Source organism: Stegodyphus dumicola, chromosome 4, assembly GCF_044657685.1.
Source record: "Stegodyphus dumicola isolate Sdum_Otavi_A_Nest chromosome 4, ASM4465768v1".
Classification (NCBI taxonomy): domain Eukaryota; kingdom Metazoa; phylum Arthropoda; class Arachnida; order Araneae; family Eresidae; genus Stegodyphus; species Stegodyphus dumicola.
The window spans coordinates 149,766,041-149,781,697 of record NC_140771.1 but is presented as its reverse complement, the minus strand read 5'-3'; the positions used below and the strand labels follow the sequence as shown (position 1 = coordinate 149,781,697).

The following is a 15,657-nucleotide window of genomic DNA, read 5'->3' as shown; positions in this document are numbered from 1 at the left end:
TCAAATGCTGTTGGAAAAAATATTTCCATACCCTTTTTCATGTTCGTGGGAAATGGAAAACAAAGTAAAATTCCAGAAATACACTAAATATTTTGAATTAATAAACTTATATTGTGACTACCTGTGATTTTCAATCTTTTAAGAATTCGTATAATATCCGTAAAAGTGATGAGTGAAATATACTATAAAGACGGTAGTTTTTTTTTTTTTTTTTTTTTCTCTAGTACATTCGTATTCGTATAATTCTCAAAAATAACGCGTGGAAAATAACGATAAAGAGTCAAGAGTATCTTCAGCCTTTTTTATTCGCATAAATTTCATAAAAGTAACGTGTAAAAAATACCATACCTTTATTTCATCAAAATTATATTATACGTATATTTTTGGAGACGTGCTACCTGGGTATTTCTTTAAGTCATAATATTTCATGCTGATTTAAGGACTTTGTAATGTTTATTGTTCTAGACACATTTCCTATCATATTTTTTACAATTATTCAATTTGAACTTGATTTGTGAGCAAAATAAGTGTCGTTTTATGCAACATGAATTTCAAATTAAAATGGAAAAGTAAAAAAAGAAAGCAATGCAAAATTAAAAGATTTTTCTTATTTTTTTTTCTTCGGATGATCTAAAGCAGAAGTTACGAGAAAAAGATCTTTTCTGTAAACATGGTACTTTCATTCCTTATTAAAGAGAGGATTTTTCTTTCTTAGTCGTAATTACGAGAACGCTGTTTCGTTCAGATCGTTTTTCGCAAAGTATTGTACTTTAATGATCACGCCGACCACTTTTCTATGAAATGCATGTATGAGACAAATATGCTTTGAATTTTTTGCGCTATTTTCTTTCTCACTCATGAAGTAAGTTTAAATTTTTGTTACTTTCTTCTGTACATTACTTTTCTTAGATATAATAGTTGAGCATTTCAGAAGTTTTATTCAAGACATTTTCCGTGTTTCCCTCTTTATATTTTTTTTTCTTCTTAGAATAACGATTTACGCGTTTATTTTGAATCTATTGCAGCGGCATGGGAATCAGCCATATTAAGTAACAACTAAAATATTAAACTTCAGAACAGATTGGCTTAATTTGTTTTCTAGAAGAAATTAAATATGCGATTATCTTGAATAGAATGTTCTTAAATTGATTCAATGTTTCTTATAAAACCATATCCACTAAATGTAGTAAATTCTTGTGTATCTGATCTTGGCAAAGCAGGCGAGTGCTATCTGCCTAAGGGAAGAGATTTCTGGAACAAATTTCTGGACCAGATTATGAAATTAAAAAAAATGTATTATTTCAAATATATGTTTAAATATGATAAAATTATTAATAATTATTAAATACAAAGGATGCAACATTTGTTCAGCTTCGTTTCCCTAAGTTATTATTTTGCACATTAATAGTTTTCTTTGGCAGTTTTAGCAGAGAGATTTTTTGGGGGGGGGCTTGGATAACTTTGAATTTATAGTAAATAGTTATGTGTTTCCATATTCAGCATTGCATATATTTTACATATTGCAACAACTTTAAAGATACCAATTTGTTGCAAAAATAATTTTGCATTTTGGTTTAATAAATAGACGTCGTTTTCTGCTTATTTCTTAACCTGAAAGAAGTTACAAAGCATTTATTGGAAATCAAAGAATTCATATTTATAGAATATATATTCCTATGTATACTAGCAATGTAAATTGCACATTTGATGGAAGAAATGGAGAGTATGTTTTCATTCTGTAAAATTATACGAATTTTTGCATGAACAAAATATTAATGTGTTATTATGCGTAAGACTTATATATGCTTCGTGGACATGCTTCGCAAATATAACTTTAGGTAAAGATAAATGAAGCAAAATGTGTATATCGAAATTACTGTAACAAGTTGTGTTCAGGAAACTATGCTCTCAACGAAGATAATCCCAGATCTTTCAAACAATTGAAAATTTATAATAGCCCTTTCAAAAAACTGAAGAAAATTTGCGTCAACTCACATGATTAGTGAAACGATTAGTTTTTCAGTCAAGTGATGGATGGATATCGTTTTATTGTGGTCGGCGAAAAGCAAAGCGTATTGAAGATGAAATATATATGCTTTAAAACAGGGCTTCTTAAACTTTTTCAGTAGCGACCTTTTTTTATCACTGAGAATATTTCGCGACCCCAGGACTCATAATATTTGTGAAAATTTTGTCGGACCCCACAAACATTGCAAAAATCCGAAACGCGCGTGAATAAAACTGTCAATTTTTTCATTTGTACTGAAGCATACAATTGTAGTTTTAGGTCATTAACTTTAATTTCTAATTTTAAGACATAGAACAATGTGGAAATTTTAAATAAATAGGAGACGAACTGACAGCGTCACGCGCAAAGCAAGTAAAATGAACGTTTATATTATTAAAAAACTGCGTCGAAACGTTTTCGTTTTTCTCTTTGTCTGTATTGTCTTATCTTTATCTATTTTAGATACATTTATTTTTTCAGATACATTTTATATATTTTTATATACATTTAAAAAAATGGTAATTATAAAATTATTATAATAAGTTAAAAGAAATATCAAAACAGTTAAAATTTTTGGCGACCCCCTGCTGCAGGTGCCGCAATCCACACTTTAAAGAAACTCTGCTTTAAAGGAGAAATTCAAATTCGCGAAAGCACGTTTTGAGAACAATAAATATTTTAGTGTTAGTATAATTTCAAAAATAATAATAATAATATTTTAAGAGCAATTTGAGCTGAGCGAACTCATAAATTCAAACATTTCATGTTCAACATTTTGATTAAAATGGTTGTTGCAGCAAAGCAAATAAGCTTTGTGAATCGGAAGACAGTATAGCTCAAATAATATAAGCTATAACTCATCTAGCAGTATGTACAGAAATAAATAATTTGAGCTTTGGAATTCTTATTCAATCTTTATGTTTTACTGGTCTGTATGTTTTACTGGTATTTATCTTTATGTTTTACATACTCATTCATGTACGCATTTTATTAGAAAAATCGGTGAAATTGAGAAAAAAGTAAAGTAATTTTCGCGCTAGTTAAAATATGTATAGCAGAAATTTGTATCTAAAAGAAATAATTTTGAATTTTTTAAATTGATTATTTTGAAATAATGCGATGAATTTTTATAAAAATGTTACTAATACGAGGTGTGTAAATAGAATAACGAACCCAAAAGTTTAGCGTTCGATTTGGCAACTATGGGGACTTCGCGACTGGACGGAAGAATGAGGAAACAATCGATGCGTATCCAGTTCATATTCGAACCTCGCCCTAAAAGCCTTAAACCAGTTCAAATTCGAACCTATAAGTCACATAGTTGTCTGCAGGATTTCTTTTCGTAAACAGGATGCTCTGCGTAACAGGAAAACAGAAATTCGTGAACAGGAAAATCTCTGCGAAAATTCTTTCGAAAAACATTTTTCAGGAACTAAAGAATAACAGGAGCTGTGTATGCTGATAATGTTGATGAGTCTTGTTTTTCCGAGTGTGATACAGAAACTAAGTGCCGAACTTGGAATAGCACACGTCAAACTAAAAAAAGCCGAGGATCGAAAGCATTCTGATTTGCTTTTTCGATGACCAGGGAGTCGTCGAGAAAGAGTTTGTGCTTCTAGGACAATCGACGAACTAACAGTTTTACCGAGGAATTCTTGAAAGTCCTCGAAAAGCTGTCATTGATATGAGATCAAGAATCAAGACCAGCTGATGCTACATCAGAACAACGAGGATTGTCACACCAAATTTTTAGTTAATGTGTTTTGGCAAGTAAAATCATTTTCGTGGTTCTTCATCCCTGTTATTCTGCTGACTTAAGTCTATGTGACTTTCTCGAATTTCTAATATTAAAAATCCACTTCAAAGGACGCAATTTTGGGACACTACAAAGCATTAAAATAGCCGTAACCGACCAGTTGAAAGCAAAGCCAGTATACGAGTTCCAACATTGCTGTGAAGAGGAGGGGAGGCAGATAGTCTGCAAAGCTGCTGGCTCCTTAAGGTGAATATTTGAGAGAATAACCTGCAACCGCAATTTTAACTGAATAAAAAATTCTAAATATCAGTCTCATTATTTTATTTACACACATCCTACATCTTTAGATCACTGGGGGACCACCATTAATAATGGAGGAAATTACATTATTCAATAAATATATTTTTAACATAAAAAAAAAAAAAAAAAGAACTGGTATATTTTTTGCAGTGATAAAAGCGAAAATTATATCGAACAATTCTATTATCATTCAAGAAGTTATAATTGGTATTAGCAACTAAAATTAACATCAGGTTATGTTGACAGTTTGTACTATAAATTATCGTTTTCAAAAATATAAAATCATCTGAAACAGTAACTATCTCAGCGTCAGATAGAAATTCCCAGATGTTTTTACTTTCAAATTGTATTTTACTTTATAGATCGGAGTATCTTAAGCATTGTCATTGGAAATGAGAAATGCCGGCAGAACAAAACTTTATTTGGCAAACTTTCTGCCAACTTTATCTGGCAGAACTTTTATTTGGCAAAGTTCAAATTTTTTCTGTTCTTAATTCCTAAGTGCATTGATTGTAATATAATTTAATCCACAATGGCAATGCAAGTGAGACTTAGCTCCATCTGTTAACATAAAAAGAAGAACCAAAGAAGACCCAGGCGTATGCAAAGCAAAAATGAAAATTCGTTACGTATTGGGTGATTAGAATTAGGTTCTTTGACAGAATTTTTCAAGCTTTAATGGATTTAGAGCTTTCAGATAATATTATTCCAGCTGCTGAAAACGTTTGCTTGAAAATATTCAAAGAAATTAATTAGTTTCGACATGGTAATCAGTTGAAGCAGTAAACAGTTGAAAATTTATTTATCGTTGGAATTACTAATTAAATTCATATAATCTAAGTAAATGTGGTTTCTGCTCAAAGGAAACCTAAAATTTAAGTTTTTTGCAAACTTATATAAAATTATAATAATTATTTTGCATTTATTTTCGATTAAAACTATTTTTAATCCTAATTTAAGAAAATCTACTTTAAGCTCAGATGGGAATTAGAAAAGCACGTACGCAATTAAAGTTCTTAATTCTGTTAGCGTTTATCTTTTGAATACATTCTTTGCACGCTATACAAATTAAGAGTACCTTAATTATAACTGAGGATGTCTAATTATAGTTTAGATGAAACAACAGCTTCAAGAGACTCAGTGCGCAACTTTTGTTATTAACGATAACTAATGAGGTGATTTTATTATCGTTAATAAGGTGACCTGATTATCGCCGAGGATTTCACTCTTGTAATAAAATAATTAATCTATTTTGATATATTTATTCCCTCGGAGCGCTGGTAACTAATTTATTCTATCAACTACCTATAAATATCAAGTGTAGAAATGGAATACTGACTTTTATCCAAGTAAAAGTCTAAATCCCTAGTGTTTAGAGTAATTTAAAAATATAGAATTACAAATGAATTTTTCTTAATTAATTGTAGATCATTAATTATTTTGAATCAGTATTTGATGGCCTAGAAAAGTTTTCTTTAATGTTTGGAATGAGTTTGTCTTGTTTATAAAATAACTTTTGCAATAGAAAACAATCTTTATGATGCATAGCAAATAGTGCATTTCTAATCTTAAATTGAGGAAGATATCATGTCATTATATTTACAGTAATAGTTAGAAAATCTCAAAATGAATGAGCTTCTGTTGATTTTGCATTAAATTTTCAATGAATTTGATATTATTTTAGTGTGAAAAATTACTGATACTTCCATCATTTGATGAATAACAGAAAACTAGCGTTCAAATTATATAAGTAATATTTCTTATTGCTTATTCTAATTTTACAAATGTTTGTCTACTTAAATGCGCTAATTAATATTCCGTAATAAGTAATAAAATTCAGTTATTCATTAACATTTATCAGTAATATGTATATTTCTTTTTCTTTAAGAAGAATTAAGCATGAAATGAAGATCATAAAATCAATCAGTCGCAGATTAAAAGCAATATATTTTACCATTTATTAAATTTTATATTAAATGCGAAGCACATATTATCCTTAGTTGAATATAGCAAATATATTTCTCTTAATTTTATGTTCTTAAAGCTACTGTTAGTGTAAAATCTTATGTGACTACTTTCCAAATTTAATCTTCCACATTTCTAGCTGAAATTCCTGAAATTGATCAAATTTTATAATTTTAATTCTAAAAAGGCTACAAAAGTCACTTGGAAATTGTTAAAAAAATATACAGATAACTATATTAAATTACACCTTTTATGGGTTTTTAAGTAAGGAAACATTTAGTACACTTACCTTAAAAATGTTAATTTTAATCTGATATATTAATATCCGTTTGTCTAGAGCAGTGCTCCGCAAACTTTTCTCACTTGCGACGCACAAAAATTCTTTCTGGAATTTCGTGGCACACCAAAGAGTTCCGAGTTATCAAGGAAGTGCCGAAAAAATTCAAATGCTGACACACATAATCACACACACAACCACACAATAGTGAAATATATAAAAACATTTAAAATAGACATTATTAAGGAAAAAAATTGTCATTGTGTACTAAATACATGATAAAAAATTGCAAAATGTCAAATACATGTATTTGATTGCGGCACACCTATATCCTACTCATGGCACACCGGTTGCGGAGCACTGGTCTAGAGCATTGGTTCTCAATTCATGTACCTCTTCCACATTTTCAAGAAGATCATTCCCCCTTTCCAAAACTCTCTCTCTATATATATATATATATGTTTGTTTAGATTTAGATTATTTCCTCAAGTATTTTATAAAATTAAACTACGAAAACTATAGAAAATGTTCATAAACGCGAACACTTGAGTGAAAGCAGTTTTTCACATTCATAAATTAAATACCTAACAACTAAACAAAAAGCTGATTGCATTTCCCTTTGAAATTATTAAATTCCCATAAGAGCGGGATTCCCCTTTGGTTGGGAAATCCTGGTGTACACAAAACCTGGACACTAACCATAAGATTTCCATAACTATTCTCAATTTAAGGGAAACATTTATACTTGTGTCAATATATAACTCAGAATGTGCGTTGTGTGTAACTATACAGATATCGATCTGTCTACATAAAATAAGCTAAGAAATGGATTCTACGCGTAAACAGGTGACGCTGCTCATTCTTTGTGAATTGAAGTTAAGGCACTCGAAGCTATATGCCGAGAAAGTTTGTGCAAATCGATTGAGCGAGAAAATGGTTTCCTATAAACAGGTGAAGTAATGGTTCCATCGCTTTTTAGTAGGCGATTGCAGCTTTCGGATAAACTCCCTCGGACTTTCATTGCGAGAATGAAATCATGCACCTGTTCAAGAAATGACAAGAAGTAGTCAATAAAGATGATTCATATGTACTTCGGTGTTAAAATTGTTTTAAATAAAAAAATAAAAAATTGAAGCCAGAAAAATGTCAGATTATTTCTTTATACATCGAAGAGTTTATCATTTAAATAGTAAAAAGTTAAAATATATACTTAAAAATATAAACATCATAAATCATAAATATCATAATATTAAAATACGTACAGGGAGGTCTACGCAAATTTTAACAGCTGGAATAAATTTAAGCAATTACGACATACTAAACAGTAGAAAACCATATCTATGACTGTCGTGAGCAAAACTCTCAAAATGTTCTTATCGCTATATATTATTCCTTCGCACGCTTGACTGCAGTCGGCTCCGACTTAGAATGTGTAGTCAATTACGACAAAATAAAATTAACACTTTGAATTTTTTTAACATTTAATGCAATTCTATTTACAATTATATTTATGAATTAGACACACCTATAATAACATAGAAAAACATAAATAACATGCCGCGAATGAACCTGGAATCTTTTCTAAACGCGAAAGCTTTCGAAAATTGAACATCGCAGACTTAAATGCAGGAAACCTTATTTTCTAAACCAGAAAATTGAAAGAATTCCCTAATATACGCAGCGGATTTCGTCTCATATGTCACGCAACAAAACCCAGAACTCAATTCTATATCGCAGAATTAAAAATTAAAATTAACTTTAGAACAAAATAGTCAGTCTCAAACTGTTATGCTAGAAAATCACGGTACCAATATGTTATGTTAAAGTCATGGTACCTAAATTGTTATGGTTTCCTAAAGGTATGGTACCTAAAAGGTTTCCTACTCTGTTGACATAACACTTAAAATTTTCTAACAGTAATATACTAATATCAATAAGCCCTGTACATTTGCGTTGTGTTTTCGGATTAACCCTGAAATCAACTTGAGAATGAGACGGGTGAAAATCATGAGCACACACACAAAAATTTAACCTTTGAATAATCTAGAAAAACTTATTTATTTAACTATTAATGCCAATTATAAATATATATATATCCATTAGTTGAAAAAAAAATATCAAAATATATTCAACAAAATTTGAACTATTGTTTTACACATCAAACATTTCCAAGTAATATTTTTTTTTAACATCCTTGTAATTAGTATTAAATTTAATATTGCAAATCTGGTAAAACATACCAGAATAAACTATAAATTTAAGAACACTACCCTCCCCCGGGGAGAAAATAAAAAAAAAAAAAAATTAACAAGTTACACTTTCCACTTTCCACTTCACACAGAATTCCTCAATACAACAAAAACTATTGCTTAATATTGCACTCAATATCATCATTTAAATACTATTATTGCACATAACAATTTTATTTATTTAATTTTTTTTTCTTAGATTAATTAAATATGGTTTAACCGGATAAAGATAAGTAATGACACATTTACTATTCTACAAACAAGTTCGTCCTGAGAAACAAGAATGCTCTAATACAAGCACTATTTCAAATCATCGTCACCAATGAGTAATTCAAAAAAACATTCAAGTAAATAATTTCCTGAAGAACTTAATTTTCTTAACCATTAAGTTAAGTTACAATAACTTTAATAAGGTTATAAATCTTTATTCCATTTAATGCTTTTACTTGATTGATACACCAAAGAAAAATGATTTCTATAGAGTTAGGATAAAGTTATCAACTACAAAAAAATTTAGGGTTCAACAAATTAACAAATTAAGTTAATTCAATCATTTTAACTGCAGAAATCTATAATATTTAACTAACCAAGAATTAACCAAAAAAGAAAAGAACTTATCTGTTAAGGAGCATCAGCGAATTTAATTTAATCAAGTGATTCATAAAAATCAAAATTGTAATTTGTAATTATTCAAAATTTGAGCTACACAAGTTTGGTTATATTCTTTTTGGGCCTATTAATTCTAGTGTAATATATTTTGGCTTTCCGAGTTTACGCGAACTGCGTCTTCATTCTTGTACACGCAAACAATGGATAAGTATTTTTTCCTACGTAATAAACTCAGTTTTTCATGTCAAAAATTAATTTGATTTCTTAGTATTTAATATCATTAGTTGCAGAAAAATTAGCTCTTTAATTTGGCATAACTTTCATTTTTCTAACTTTAATTGCATTTCAGTTATGAGCTTTAATTAGTAGATTTTTCTTCGTTTCGCTTGTGATTTAGTTAAAGGGGGATGAAATGTCTTCTTTCCGGTTGAAAAGTCACTTTTTGCGAGTTTTCAGCGTTCTTTCGTTGGGACCCTTGCAGGGTTGTTGAAATTCCTAATCTCCCCCGGTCGCAGGTGGTGTTTGTTTGGCGAGGGTTTGGCGACATAGATTTTCCGTTGAGGTTTCAAAATAGTGGTTTTGGCGAGTTTGATAACATGAGGGTATGCTGTGGTTGCAACTATTTCAGCTTTCGGCGAAAAATGGGTTGCGCCAACTTGGCAGTCCGGCGCTCTCCCTTTTAACGGGTTGTTTTGTGGGACGAGTGCACATTTTACACTTTTTGCACTTTTCTGACACTTCTTTTGCCCTTTGAATTGGCCGGAGGCGACAGCTGACTCCGACGAAGAAAATGGAGCTTCGCCCCGATAGTCTCTTGGCTAAGCGCTGTGAGCGCGGGCCGTAGGTATGGGCATCTATGTCTTCAAAAAAAAAATCGAAATTCTTTCATCAGTTTTTGTTGTGGGTGTTTGTGTATCTCAAGAAAAATATACAGAAGTAAATTTCTAGAAAAATGATGCGCACCATTGATTCGTCGCTTCACTCGGAACCAGAGCGTTAATTTACAACCGTTGCTTTTGGAACCTCATTTGCTCATCCTAAAATCTACTAGAACTTCAAGGCTACCGTAATGAATCCATACTGTTCTACGAACATTTTTTCCATTCAACAGGCCGCCAGCACTGTATTTCACTTATCTTGCCGTATTGGAACATTATTTGTTCATCCTAAAATCTACTAGAACTTCTAGGCTACCGTAATGAATCCAAACTGTTCGACGAACATTTTTTTTTTTAATTCAACAGGCTGCCAGCATTCCTCATGAGCTTCGATGGATTTCTTTTGTTTGATGCTCCTTAACAGATAAGTTCTTTTCTTTTTTCGTTAATTCTTAGATTGATTAAATATGGTTTAACAGGATAAAGATAAGTAATGACACATTTACTATTCTACAAACAAGTTCGTCCTGAGAAACAAGAATGCTCTAATACAAGCACTATTTCAAATCATCCTCACCAATGAGTAATTCAAAAACACATTCAAGTAAATAATTTCCTGAAGAACTTAATTTTCTTAACCATTAAGTTAAGTTACAATAACTTTAATAAGGTTATAAATCTTTATTCCATTTAATGCTTTTACTTGATTGATACACCAAAGATAAATGATTTCTATAGAGTTAGGATAAAGTTATCAACTACAAAAAAGTTTAGCGTTCCACAAATTAACAAATTAAGTTAATTCAATCATTTTAACTGCAGAAATCTATAATATTTAACTAACCAAGAATTAACCAAAAAAGAAAAGAACTTATCTGTTAAGGAGCATCAAACAAAAGAAATCCATCGAAGCTCATGAGGAATGCTGGCAGCCTGTTGAATTAAAAAAAAAAATGTTCGTCGAACAGTTTGGATTCATTACGGTAGCCTAGAAGTTCTAGTAGATTTTAGGATGAACAAATGAGGTTCTAATACGGCAAGATAAGTGAAATACAGTGCTGGCGGCCTGTTGAATGGAAAAAATGTTCGTAGAACAGTATGGATTCATTACGGTAGCCTTAAAGTTCTAGTAGATTTTAGGATGAGCAAATGAGGTTCCAAAAGCAACGGTTGTAAATTAACGCTCTGGTTCCGAGTGAAGCGACGAATCAATGGTGCGCATCATTTTTCTAGAAATTTACTTCTGTATATTTTTCTTGAGATACACAAACACCCACAACAAAAACTGATGAAAGAATTTCGATTTTTTTTTTGAAGACATAGATGCCCATACCTACGGCCCGCGCTCACAGCGCTTAGCCAAGAGACTATCGGGGCGAAGCTCCATTTTCTTCGTCGGAGTCAGCTGTCGCCTCCGGCCAATTCAAAGGGCAAAAGAAGTGTCAGAAAAGTGCAAAAAGTGTTGCGCCAAGTTGCCAAGTTGGCGCAAACCATTTTTCGCCGAAAGTTGAAATAGTTGCAACCACAGCATACCCTCATGTTATCAAACTCGCCAAAACCACTATTTTGAAACCTCAACGGAAAATCTATGTCGCCAAACAAACACCACCTGCGACCGGGGGAGATTAGGAATTTCAACAACCCTGCAAGGGTCCCAACGAAAGAACGCTGAAAACTCGCAAAAAGTGACTTTTCAACCGGAAAGAAGGCATTTCATCCCTCTTTAACTAAATCACAAGCGAAACGAAGAAAAATCTACTAATTAAAGCTCATAACTGAAATGCAATTAAAGTTAGAAAAATGAAAGTTATGCCAAATTAAAGAGCTAATTTTTCTGCAACTAATGATATTAAATACTAAGAAATCAAATTAATTTTAGACATGAAAAACTGAGTTTATTACGTAGGAAAAAATACTTATCCATTGTTTGCGTGTACAAGAATGAAGACGCAGTTCGCGTAAACTCGGAAAGCCAAAATATATTACACTAGAATTAATAGGCCCAAAAAGAATATAACCAAACTTGTGTAGCTCAAATTTTGAATAATTACAAATTACAATTTTGATTTTTATGAATCACTTAATTAAATTAAATTCGCTACACAACATTCCTCCGATGATCGTGAAAAAAATTTTTTTGGCGAAGCCAAAATAATTTTAGGACCCACAGACAATGGAAAAGTTTTACATAAGTTACTAAATACGAAGAGAAAAAAAAGTACATAATGGTACCACATGTTAATCACAAAGAAGGATACATATACCTATTTATAATTAATCCTACCATAAGTCATGGTTAGCAAATATAAATCCTACCAAAACAATGGTTAGCAAATCCAAATCCTACCATAATTGTATGGTTAGCAAGTCCAATTCTACCATAATTGTATGGTTAGCAAATCCAATCCTACCATAATTGTATGGTTAGCAAATCCAATCCTACCATAATTGTATGGTTAGCAAAGATCCCTTAGTGAACCGAGTAAGAGGGTCAAGAAGTGTCCCTGGCACACAACAAGCATACATCAAAACAAAATAAAAGTGTTGTCAAACAACACGTGACACGCCCTAAAATAAAATGTGAAAAGTAAAATGTGAAATCACGAAACCCCCCCCAAAGGCAAATCAAGTGAAAAGTGTGTAAAAACAAAATATATGTAAATAAACAAACACCACTGAGTATACGAGTGTTTAAAGCAAAACAATTCAAGAGCTACTGGCGCTTGACACAAAATGTAAACAAACTAGTTCTTGCAATCACCCATTGAAGTGACAATATCAACTCAAAAGTACGCTTAAGGAAAAAGTGTACCGTATAAATCCTAAGTTTCCCTAACACACAGAATTTCACTTCCCTAAGAACTGACACCCCACCAATACGAGAGGGCAAATGAGTAAACACCGCGACTGTACAGCGCAGACTAAACTACTAATAAATCCTTGGCATAAGAAAACTAAAAACGAGTTGCACTAAGAAGAACAGAAGACCATCACCACGAAGTGTTGGCTGGAAAACTATCTAGTCAAAAATTCTAACCGAAACAAATCCCGACTACCATGGCTAAGGGATATCAAGAGAGAGAGAAAAAAAAATTTTTGAACTTAAGAAAAGGAGAAAAGCGGGGACCAGCCCAGCAAAACCTCAAAAAAAAAAAAAAAAAAAAAAAACCCGGGCTATTGAGACTAGAAAGTTCCCAGCCAAGACAACTTGATCACAACCTCACATGCCAAAACATGTGAAATCCAAATGCAACACTCGACCAATGATAAGCCAAGAAGACTACACAACTGTACTAATTGATTATAAATTTGACTACAAGAATACAATTACCAGAAACAAATAATAATTTAACCAAAATTGTATACAAAACACACTATTTCTCAAAATATTTCATTTCACTTTTTCGACACAAAACCATGTGTATCTCTAGGCCTTAGATGGTAAGGTGAATCGTGTGATGAGTTCTTTACATTATCTGTCAAAATTGAGTCATCCTTTTGAAGTGTGGGAAAAATAATTCTCTCCGGTACCTTCGTGAGTCTGTCCACGTGTATCGTCTGAATCCGATCAGGATTTGTAATTGAAGAGATTTTATAGTTAACTTTAGTCACTTTCTTAATAACCCTGAAAGGTCCCTGATTCAATTTAGAGAGTTTTCTAGCCATACCTGGCTGAACTACTGGAGTGTATAAATACACCAAATCTCCCACTTTTATGTCCTTATCATGAGAATTCTTTCCACGTAAATTTTCTTGCTTATCAGCAGCCTCTGTTAAATTCTGATTTACTAATTTAAAAGCCTTTTGTAATCTCAAAACCAAATCTTTAGAATAATCGTTTGTGTCATCATAAGTTCTAAAATTGGTTTGCAATAATAAATCAATTGGTAAGCACAAATCCCTGCCATATAAAATAAAAGCTGGACATTCCTGAAGTGCACTATGACGACCAGTTCTGTGTGCCAATAAGGCAAAAGGCAGATGTCTATCCCAATCCTCCTGAGTTTGAGAAACTAAGTGACTAAGTGAATTAATTAAGGTGGCATTTAATCTTTCTACTACACCATCAGACTGTGGATGATAACTCGTAGTAATATGTTTAGTAATCCCCAATTTCTTATAAACTTCCATTATAGCTTGAGAAATAAAATTAGTACCTTTATCTGTAACAATGTGCTGAGGTATACCATGTGTTGAAATAAATTGTTCTAATTTCTCAATTATGGATATGGATGTAGTGTCCTGCAAAGGATAAGCTTCAGGCCATCGTGAAAAATAGTCAGTTACGACCAAAATATATCTGTTGCCTGCCGTAGTAACTGGAAGGGGACCCACTATATCCATCGTAATTCGCTCAATGGGACGGGTAGCCATAGGCATTCTCATAAGGGGAGCCTTATGAGCAGGTCTATGACCCCTCCTCTGGATACAGGAGTGACAGGACGTAATGTAATTGTTCACCTGTTTATGCATACCCTTCCAGAAAAAAGACTTTTGAACTCTATGAAGTGTTCTGTGATAGCCTGAGTGTGCAGCAATAGGAGAATCATGATGCTCCTGCAAAATTCTTAATACTAGTGTTTTAGGAACAACTAGTCTATCTTGTTTCTGCCAACGTGACTTGGGTTTCTTGTATTTGCAATACAAAACATCTTCCTTTACAAAAAATATCTGAGAATTAGGTGTAGGAGACTTATTAATCTTAAGATCAGTTACAATCTGTTGGCAAGAAGGATCAGAAGCTTGTTCTTTTTTGAATAAATCCAACAATTCAGGAGTAATGGAAGTTTGAATTAACTGTGTAATATTTACTGCTCTAGATAAATAGTCTGCTGTTAAATTTAATCTACCTGGTTTGTGAACAATCTTATAATCAAACTGGGATAAACCCATAATCCAACGTGCAATTCTAGAAGTGGGATCTTTAAGTTTTAAAACATGAGATAATGAAGCTTGATCAGAATATACTGTAAATGGTTTACCAAGAAGATATTGTCTAAAATGTGCTGTGGCCCAAACAACTGCCAAAATTTCCCTCTCTACAGTACTATAACGTGTTTCAGGACCTTTTAATTTTCTACTAGCATAACAAATTGGATGTTGGAAACCGTTAGAATCTTCTTGACACAAGACAGCACCCAATGCATAATTAGAAGCATCTGTACACAAGGAAAAAGGTTTAAGAAAATTAGGTAAAGCCAAAACGGGTTCATTCAGAAGTTCAGCTTTTAACATATCAAAAGCATGCCGAGCTTCATGTGACCAATAAAATGGAACTTTATCTTTAGTGAGCTGAGTTAAAGGAAGTGCCTTTTGGGCAAAATTAGGAATGAACCTTCTGTAAAAGCCAATAAGGCCTAAAAATCGCCTAACTTCTTTCCTATTTTTAGGTGCAATAAAACTCTGAATGGTCTTTAAATTTTTATCATCAGGCTGTATAATACCCTTGGTAACTTTATATCCCAAATACGTAATTTGTTCTTTCAGAAAATGACATTTAGAAGGTTTAAGTTTTAAATTATGCTGTTTTAGTCTATCAAAAACTAACTTCAATTTTTCCAAATGTTCATCAAAAGTTTTAGAAGCAATGACAATATCATCAATGTAAATCCCTA

At 32.0% G+C, this 15,657-nt stretch overlaps 1 protein-coding gene across 1 annotated transcript in view; it reads left to right on the top strand.

Annotated features, from left to right (window-relative positions):
* The window catches only part of LOC118186611 (titin-like), a gene marked incomplete at its 5' end in the record, with an annotated part of 688,688 nt that overhangs the window by 455,220 nt on the left and 217,811 nt on the right, over positions 1-15,657 (top strand). The window lies entirely within an intron of this gene.